The 9,714-nt window shown below is 42.1% G+C and overlaps 1 long non-coding RNA gene across 1 annotated transcript in view; it reads right to left on the bottom strand.

Moving 5' to 3' along the window:
- Positions 1 to 5,621: 5,621 nt before the first annotated feature.
- Positions 5,622 to 9,714, bottom strand: part of LOC146492252 (uncharacterized) — a 90,468-nt gene continuing 86,375 nt past the window's right edge. The window contains exon 5 of the long non-coding RNA XR_014872380.1: positions 5,622 to 9,595. This is a non-coding gene — a long non-coding RNA (uncharacterized LOC146492252). The remainder of the gene's footprint in view (positions 9,596 to 9,714) is intronic.

Genomic DNA, 9,714 nt, shown 5'->3' with positions numbered 1-9,714 from the left:
TCATGCTCCTGTATCTTTAACACTAATGCACAAGAATAATACTATGCCAAGTAAAAACTGGAGATTTAATACATCACTGCTTAAAGATGAAGACTTTATTAAATATTTTAAAAAAGAGTGGACTTCATATTTAGACTTTAATGACACTCCCGGAACATCAGCTTCTGTTTTATGGGAAGCAGGGAAAGCTGTGATGAGAGGTAAAATAATTTCTTTCTCATCACATAAAAAGAAAAAAGAAAACAAAAATATTCAGGAATTAGAAAAAAACATCAAATCACTAGAAGAAGCCTACACGTCCCACCAAGATCAGGAAACATTGAACAAAATACGCAAAACAAAACTAGAATTAAATGAGATAATTGATAGAAAAACAAAATTCTTAGTACAAAGACTACGCTTACAAAATTATGAACATAGTAATAAATCCGGTAAATTTCTAGCAAACCAGTTAAAAATAAATAAAGAAAAAACAACTATATGTGCTGTTCAAGATTCATCTGGGAACACAATATATGAACCGAAACAAATAAACAACATTTTCAGGGATTTCTATAAAACGTTGTATTCACCACAAATAAACCCATCTAAAAAGGAAATTGATCAATTTTTAGACAACATAACTCTCCCAAAATTATTAGACTCTCAAGCAATGGCACTGGATTCGCCACTGACATCAGGTGAACTCCAGGAAGCCCTGATAAATATGTCCAATAATAAGGCTCCAGGTCCAGACGGCTTTCCTGCAGAATTCTACAAAGAATTCTGGACGATTCTAGCACCAGTTTTTTACAGAACGTTGTTAGAAATCAAAGAAAAGGGCAGACTTCCATCAAATATGAATTCTGCAAACATTAATCTCCTGCTAAAACCAGGCAAAGACCCTGTATATCCCTCAAGCTATCGTCCAATATCCCTTATTAATGTAGACCTCAAAATAATCTGCAAAGCTCTCTCGAAGAGACTAGAGAAAATAACCCCCCTCTTAATTCATCCTGACCAAACTGGTTTCATAAAAGGTAGGCACTCATCAACAAATACACGTAGATTACTTAATTTGATAGACTACTCATACAGTAAAAACCTTGAAACTACAATATTTTCCTTAGATGCAGAAAAAGCGTTTGACAGAGTTAACTGGAAATTTCTATTTGCAACTTTACACAAATTTGGTTTTGGATCTTCTTTCATCAACTGGTTAAAAATATTATATAATTCCCCAACAGCTTGTGTCAGAACAAATGACCAGACATCCTCCAGCTTATGTCTCCTGAGGGGCACCAGGCAGGGATGCCCACTCTCCCCTTCACTGTTTGCAATTTTTATCGAACCACTAGCAGCAGCAATTAGACAGAATTCAGCAATTAAGGGCATAAAATGCAAGAACGTAGAACATAAAATCAGCCTTTATGCTGATGATGTGTTACTCTTTCTCCAAAATTCACAAACCAATATCTCTGGGGTGATTGAATTGATAAACTCTTTTGCAAGAATATCAGATTACTCAATTAACTGGTCAAAATCTACAGTCCTTCCTATTAATTGCTGCTTCCATAATTCCTCTTCTACTCCACTGCAATCGGGAAATATAAAATATTTAGGTATTAATGTTTCTCCCAAGCTTGCAGATCTAACTAAATTAAACCATACCCCACTTTTAAAGAAAGTAGAAGGTGATCTGGCTAGATGGAAATGTCTACCCATATCACTCATGGGAAGGGTTGCTGCTATAAAAATGATGGTATTACCAAAAATAAATTATTTATTCTCAATGATCCCAACTAAACCGCCGCAAGATTGGTTCAGATCTCTAGATTCATATATGTCCAAATTCCTTTGGAAAAATAAGCCCCCACGTATAAGCTTAAAAACACTACAAAAAACCAAGGATAAAGGAGGATTAGAACTACCGAACTTTCAGCACTACTTCTTAGCCAACAGGCTTCAGTTTATCTCAGGATGGCTAAAACATACCCTCTTAGATGAACCTTGGCTAGATGTAGAACAAGCACTTTGCAATAATCTAGAGATTTCAGATCTACCATTTATCAGCTCAAACATCCAACGACATGAATGCTTCAAAAGCATCAACATCAGCTCTTCTCTGACAGCATGGTGGGAGTTTCTAAAATTGACGGAGTCTTCATTAATCCCATGCAAACGTACACCTATCTGGAACAACCCTGACATATTACAAAACAATAATATGATAAACTTTTCAGATTGGAATGGTAAAGGAATCAAATATGTAGAACATATACTAGAAGGAACAGAATTTATTTCATTTGACAGACTAGTTACACAATATGGGATCAACAAGAAAAGATTTTTAGAATATCAACAAATTAAATCCATAATAAAAAAGAAATTTAAACTGGGTCAAGTTGAACTACAAACACCACCAAGTGTGGTTCAATTTTTTACTCTTAAAACCCCCAAATTACTATCCAAAATGTACAGAATGCTTTCTAAAACAGATGAATCAATATCACTTCCTATTGCAAAATGGGAAGCGGATTTATCAGTTAACTTAGACCAAAACTTCTGGTCTCAGATTTGCTTAAAAACCTTTCATCTAATCAGAAATCCCAGTCTTCAATTAATTCAATACAAAATACTACATAGAGTGCACTATACAGGTCATCGGATGTTCAAGATGGGCTTTGCATCTACCAACAACTGCTCACACTGCCAAACCAATTCACCGGACAATTATATCCACGCTCTTTGGTTCTGTCCACCAGTTCAGAAGTTTTGGCGCGAGATATGTGAAGACTTATCAAAGTGTCTGAAATGTAACATTCCAACTTCCCCCTTAGTGTGTTTGTTGGGCAGCTTAGATAATGTCACTTCAGAAAAGAATATAGCCCATATGGTTTTCACTGCCCTATGCATAGCCAAGAAAACAGTCCTCATGAACTGGAAAAATAAAAACAATCTTAATTCTAACCAATATAGAAATTATCTATTAGATTACATTAGTCTTGATACAGCCTCTGCCACCACATCAGATCAATTGCTCTGGACTCCTTTGATCACCTCCATCACCTAGTGGGGGTGGGGGGTCATATTTTGGTCTCGCCTTCACTGTTGTGATTGGTGTGGGGGTAGGGTCGGGCTTAGGGCGTCAGGCGGTTCCCCGGGAGCATCTTCCTTGGGGGGCTCAACCCGGGGTAGCGGTCATGGCCAATTAGGGGCTCTGTTGGCTCTTGGGTGACGGCTTCCTCGTGGCTACGTGCAGCGGGGCTAGGGGAGGGTCTGTGCTGACGGACGGGGGTTACTGACCTGGTAGCCTGGCTGCCCCTGGGTGGGTCCGGGACGGGCGTGAGGTTCTGGGGGCGCTCCGGCTCTGGCCTGGGGCCCTGGCCGGGCCTCGGGGGCCTGGGTCCTGGTTGGTGTGTTGCCGGGGTTGTGGGCCGGTGGGTATATGGGGGCCCGCCACTGGCGCAGGGTGCCGCCGGTGCGCCGAGCCACCTGGGGGGCTCTTCAACTGGTGGGGGGGGGGTTGTCACATCTTGCAGGAGCTTTCCTCTCTCAGGAACTCTCTCTGCAAGAGGGGGAGATACAGGAGAGGTGGAGGAAGATCTCAGCCTGGGCGTCTATTGTCTTATGTAGTCTGGAAGATGAGTGGATGATGGGGTGGGTGTAGTTTTCTCTGTTGTGGGGTTGGGTGGACTGCCCCGGGCTCTGTGGGGCCGGGCGGCGCCGCTGCACTGGTCCCCGGTTCGGATGGGCCTGGGCCCCCCTTCCCTGGCGGGTCGCGGAGTATGGGGGTGCCTACTGGGGTCAGCGGGGGAGCTGGCCCCAGGGAGGGGTCACTTGCCCCTCCCTTCCTTCCCTCCCCATCTCCAGCTGCCTCCCTCTTCCCGCTCCACCACAACCACCCACACATGCAGGGCCTTGGAGTAGGGGTGTGTCACCAGGGTGCAGAGGAGGTAACCCCCCCCCCCCCTCTGTCCCCTTCTGGCTGCCTCTGCCTCAATTTTATCCCGCAACTTAGACATTCACATTACTCACACTCTCATTACACATACATATAGGATCTTGGGGGTGGGCACGCTACACGGAATCCCAATTACCATCAGGGTGTACACCTCACCCCCGGCGTCGTTGCCCACCTCTCAATTTTAAATACACGTAGACATTGAGGGCTAGCAGGAGGGACTATGCGCTTACCTGCTGCTCTCTGGCAGGTAGCTCCATGCCCTCCTGGGTTTTAAATGCACCTTAGAACACACATACATCAACACTACAATGAGCGGGTGGAGGGAGGTTAGGAGTCTTCTCTCACCCTCGTTCTCTGCTTCCTGCTGGAGCAGGGGGGCTAGGAGGAGGAGTTGGCCGTCCGACTGGGATCCGGAATGTGGGGCCTCCCTGCTGCTGCGGAGTCGGGGCGGTCTGCTTCTCCCCACCGCAGGGAAAAGGGTAACACAACCTGGGTCTGGGTGCGGTTCCCCCCTCCAGGGGCAAGGGTACCTAGACCCGGTTCGTAGAGTACGCTTGGGGAGTGTGATTGTGTGTACAGCGTCTCTTTATGTCTGTCTCCACGTTGGTTGAGTGTGGAGTAAGTGCATATGAGAGCATGAGGGTGGGAATGGATGTTTGTATCTGTGTGTGCCTGTATGTCTGTGTCTATATGTCAGGTTGGGTATCAGATGCCACCTCTCTGAGGACAGCTCAGGCCCTCCAAGGTTTGGAGGCCTATCTCCCCCCACCACTTCCCCTGCCGGGGGCGGACTCCCTCAGACATCGGTGCGTTGGTGGTTCTTTGTGTCCGGGGGTGGGCGTCCGGGTACACACCGGCTCACTCCTTGGCGGCTGCTTATCGGGGCCTGGAGCCTGGGGCTCGCTTGGGCCACCTCGGAGGTGGGGTGCCCCCGGCCTCTCGGCCTGGGGCTCGGTCACTCAGGCACAGCTGGCTTGCCGCGGAGCTCACGGGCACGTCACTCTGCAGCCCCCCCTGGCTTCTGCTCCGTGGCTGCTGGGTGACCCCTCATCTGGGGACTCTCCTCAGCTCTTTCTGGGACAGTGGCGCGGCTGCCCCTCTGTTTGGTCTTCCTTGGTCTCTTGTGTTCTGGGGCCTCTGGATGTCTGGAGTTTTGATCTCCTCCATACCTGCTTCATGCCCTGGAGGACGGGGCAGTGGCCCCCCACACCTCTAGCAGATCATTACATGAGGGAACCTTTAAGAAAACAAGCGCGTCCATGCTCACAGGTGTACAGCACGGGTGATCACACACACAAACTACACCCTTTTTGGCTCCTACCTCAATGCACACTGTGCTGTCGATCTTACGTGCTGCACAATAATGTTTAATATTTAGTAGTTACTGTCATATTCCCATATATCATTGTGATGTGGTTTATTGTATTACTCTCGTTTTCTTCTGCTTGTTTTCTTTTTTCTTTCTCAACAGGTGATCCAGGTGATCGATATATGTATTTATTTTTTTATTTATTTATTTTTTTTCTTCTGCTTATTCTGTTGGTTTTTGTTTTTGCCCTTCTCCCCCGTCCCTCTTCTCAACTGTCTTTCTTTCCCTCTTTCTTTCTCCCTTTTCTTTCCCCCAGAAAAAGCGACATAAAAAAAAAAAAAAAAAAAAAAAAAAAAAAAAAAAAAAAAAAAAAAAGGAATTACAGAGATAAAAAAAACCGCACGTGATTGCTTTATATTTTGAGTCTAAGCTGCCAGAATTTCTTGTAAAGCATGTTATTTTATACTGGTCTTGAGCAACTGTTCTTCAGATGAATTCCACATTTAATGTTTCTGGTTGAAAGCGTCGTCAGTATGCACAAAGGAGTGTAAAGTAAACAGTGAGTGTCTACTGACATCTGCAAAGCAAGATGGGGGCTCTGTCATGGTTTGGGGCTGAACTCCAGCCAGTGGTCTTGTAGACCTGGTCAAAATAGTACTTTTCTGTGATCATATTTCCATCTATCAGATTTTGCTGCTCCATCTGGAAAGCATGTGACTGCTAACAGCTTGATTTTTCAGCATGACAATAATACCAAACACTAAGTTCTCTTTACTCTGCAAACACTTTTTTCCCTGTAAAGCCAGTTATGAATAGCAGACTGCATCTGCATGCACGCATGCAGTATATTTTTGAAACATGAAAACAGAAGTGCAAAGTTTCTTAGAACTTGTGCACCAGTGACGTAGACATTGATGAAATGACAGTTTGAGGTGAAGCTGTTGAATTGTAAAAAAGTGCCCACAGCCGAGTGTTTATTTGTTCCTCTCTGACAGATGTGAATTATAACTTGTTCAAGTAGAATTAAATAACACTTGACTGTGAACTGCACCACACTTTTGGCTCATCTTCTCGTCATCTAGTGACAAAAGCAAAGACAAAAGCAATGTAACTAAGCAACAATTAGGTAGGTAATCCAGTGCTGCTTGCTGGGCTTAAAAGCTAGAAGGGAGCAGGCCCAACAGGTTAGGGGCAGTGTTGGGCAAGTTACTTTGAAAAAGTAATTAATTATAGTTACTAGTTACTTCTTCAAAAGAGTTAGTAAAATGTTTAACCCTTTGGTGTCCAGGGTATAATTGGCTATTTGTTTCCTCTACATTTCACCTTTAAAAACTATTTACTTTTCCTTGTTTGGTATCATTCTTTTCAGCACAACCTCACGTGTCTGAATTTACAGTTATGTTATCATTTTGATATACTGTATTAACACAACTGATCTAAAATCGGACAAAAAACATAAATCTGAGTAGAAAGTTATATTTTTTACTGTAAAAACTACAAACATGTTTAATGAATCATATTTCATAACTTTAAATGCAAATATAAATTGTCAATTTTAAAATCATATGCACAAGTTTTGCAAACAAAGTTATTTGCAAACAAAGTTATTTGCAGCCATTTACCCTTTACCCTTTTTTAAATAACCATTTACAGAACAATCAGCTGTTCTTCAATAAGACGCCACACAAATTATTTGTGCCACTCCAAAAAATAATTTTTGTCCGCTATAAAGGAGAACATCACAGCCTGATACCTGCAGGTCTGACAGCAGCAGGTGTGTCACTCCTGTTTCTACCTGGAGACAACAGTCGCCTCATTGTTCTGACACACAACACAAAACTATCCACAACACTACACACTAACTACACACTCCAAACACGCTGAACGTCACAAATCTCTCACATCTCAAAACTCGCTCTCTCTCTTTTTCTGCTCTCTCCCTCTCTCGCCATCACCCCTAAAACTCCCCCCTCTTCCTAAACAACCAAATGTCATGTTGCCATATCATTTTTTTGATTGGCTGACATGGTGCATGTTTCCACCAAAACAAACGGGCTGTTTTTTGTCGTTTTGTTTGGTTGGGGGTTTTCTTGGTCATAAGCAGAAAGTGCTTGCTAGCACTGTCCTTAGACATGAAACGTGACGAAACTACTGAGGAAAAAACGCCACGTATATATTGTTTATCATGATTCTGGTTTTACGTGGCCATATTCTTCCCACTGTTTGCCAAACTGCTTGCTCATTAGGGGTTCATATGATTGTTGGGTTTTTCTCTGTATCTATTATTGTATGATCTACTATACAATATAAAGCACCTTGAGGCGACTGCTGTTGTGATTTGCTGCTATATAAATAAAATTGAATTGAATTATCAACACAATTTAAAAACTGGTATATATCACCTTGTTGCTTTGTCATCTTAAAGTGGTCATGTGATTGGCTTACCACGACTACAATATTCTTCCTCAGCAAAACAGCAACACTTATGCAATTGTTTTTATTGTATTTATTACACACAACATATTTTAACTCTTTATTTAACACACAAGGAAAAACACAAACTATCCTGAGATTTCACAAATGATTAAACAACTGCTTCAAACAAACATTTCTGGTCAGACATGCTCAGTGTTCAGGAGGACAGATGTCCAGAGCCCTTCCCATTCTGGAAAGTCGATCTAAGCTGCTTCTGCTCAGCTCTGCTGAGAAGAAGTGAAGTAAAACCCATTATTATGGATTACCAAATCTTATTATGGATTTTATGGCTACCTATTTTCATTGATATCAGCTTTAATATGCAGGAAATTACCAAGGCATATAATTCTTTTCTCATATTTTTCAAGTCACCTGTAGTGGAAGATACAAGTATTTGTACTTCATAAAGCATGTATTTACATTTAATGTAATTGCATAAATGTTTCAAAAGCACCTGCCCCTACTTAAAAGTTTAAAAAATAACCACTGCGTACAAACTCCCATAACTGCAGTTTTACCTATAATGTGGTTGTTATATCTGCTTCATTAAGAGAGAGAGATTTAATTGCAGCAGCAGCCTTTAAAAGCCCTGATGCTTAGCTTTCTCCAGGTGCACCGACAGGCCACTTTCACATTTTATTGTCACCTTTTTATCTTTGAGGTCTAGATTTTTGTATTTGCAAGGTTCCTCACTCGTCCTCTTACAGTCAATGACGTCACACGTGTGGGAGATGGTGTCATTTTTTTTGTCTTCACACAGAGCCTTAATTGATGCCACCTAGGGATGCACCGATACCGATACTGGTATCAGGTATCGGGGCCGATACTGTAAAATGTGTGTGTACTCATACTCGTAAAAGTTAACCGATACCATGAACAGATACTAACTTATTTCATTAATCAGAGGGTGGCTTGTCATTTCTGTTGTAGTTTTTTAGATTGGCCACTAGGGGGACATCCCGCGCTAAACAGGCACAGGGTTAGGCGAGTGAGACTGGCGGCTTCAGATAAAAAAGAGAAACTGGAGGCTGCTGTAGAAAATCCACGGGCAGTTAAAATAAAAGAGGCTCTGACTCATTTTATCGCTCTGGATGACCAGCCAATGCCGGTCGTGGAAAATCAGGGAGTTAATGGTGCCAAAACTTTCTGAAGAGGTAAAGACAAGCAGTGTGTGTGCGCGATGTCAGTTCTTGGTTTAACGGCGCAGTGGACTGATGATCCACGGGCAGATGAGGAGTTTGTTCGTCAATGCCAAATACTTTAGTTATTTTGTTTGTTTGTTTACAATATGGACACTCTGCAATAATTTAAAAGTTTATTTTATTCTCAAACCTAATTGGTATTTATTTTATTCCAAACAGAAGTGTTTATTTATTATTCTGAAAGCTCGAGACAGTGCCAATAGTTCAGTGGTATTTTGTAAAATTACAATGTGGAGACTCTGCAATAATTTAACAGAAGTGCTTATTTTTCACTTGAAATTTTTTTGTGGTCATTTTTATTAAGATTTTATTTTTTATCGGCAGAGAATAAAATAAAACCTGTCTTCCAATTCATTGCATTTGTGTGTGTGTGTGGTAGAAGTATCGGTTTTTGTACTCTGTATCGGCAAGTACTCAGATCCAAGTATCGGTATCGTATCGGTTTGAAAAAATTGGTATCGTTGCATCCCTAATGCCACCTTCTCTTTCAGGAAAGTATTTATTGCCTTGCATGTATTTTCTTTGTTAATCTTTACATCATGTCATTGCACGTTTTTGACCCCTCTGGAAGGATGTGTTCCTTTTGAACTCAAAGGTTTGTGCGAGCACAGCAGCAGAGAGCAGAAGCAGCAGCAAGCAGGAACACTGAACCCTCGTGATTCCCTGAGGAAGAAAAACATCATTAGAAAACATTAGAAATCTCAGGACATGATCAACTTTCCCAAATCTGTGTTTAAGAGCTTGTTGAGTTCCAGTAAAAAACATTATTGGAAATGTTTAGT

Source organism: Neolamprologus multifasciatus, chromosome 23 (assembly GCF_963576455.1).
Source record: "Neolamprologus multifasciatus chromosome 23, fNeoMul1.2, whole genome shotgun sequence".
Classification (NCBI taxonomy): Eukaryota; Metazoa; Chordata; class Actinopteri; order Cichliformes; family Cichlidae; genus Neolamprologus; species Neolamprologus multifasciatus.
The sequence above is the reverse complement of the archived record's forward strand: the minus strand, read 5'-3'. Positions and strand labels throughout refer to the sequence as shown.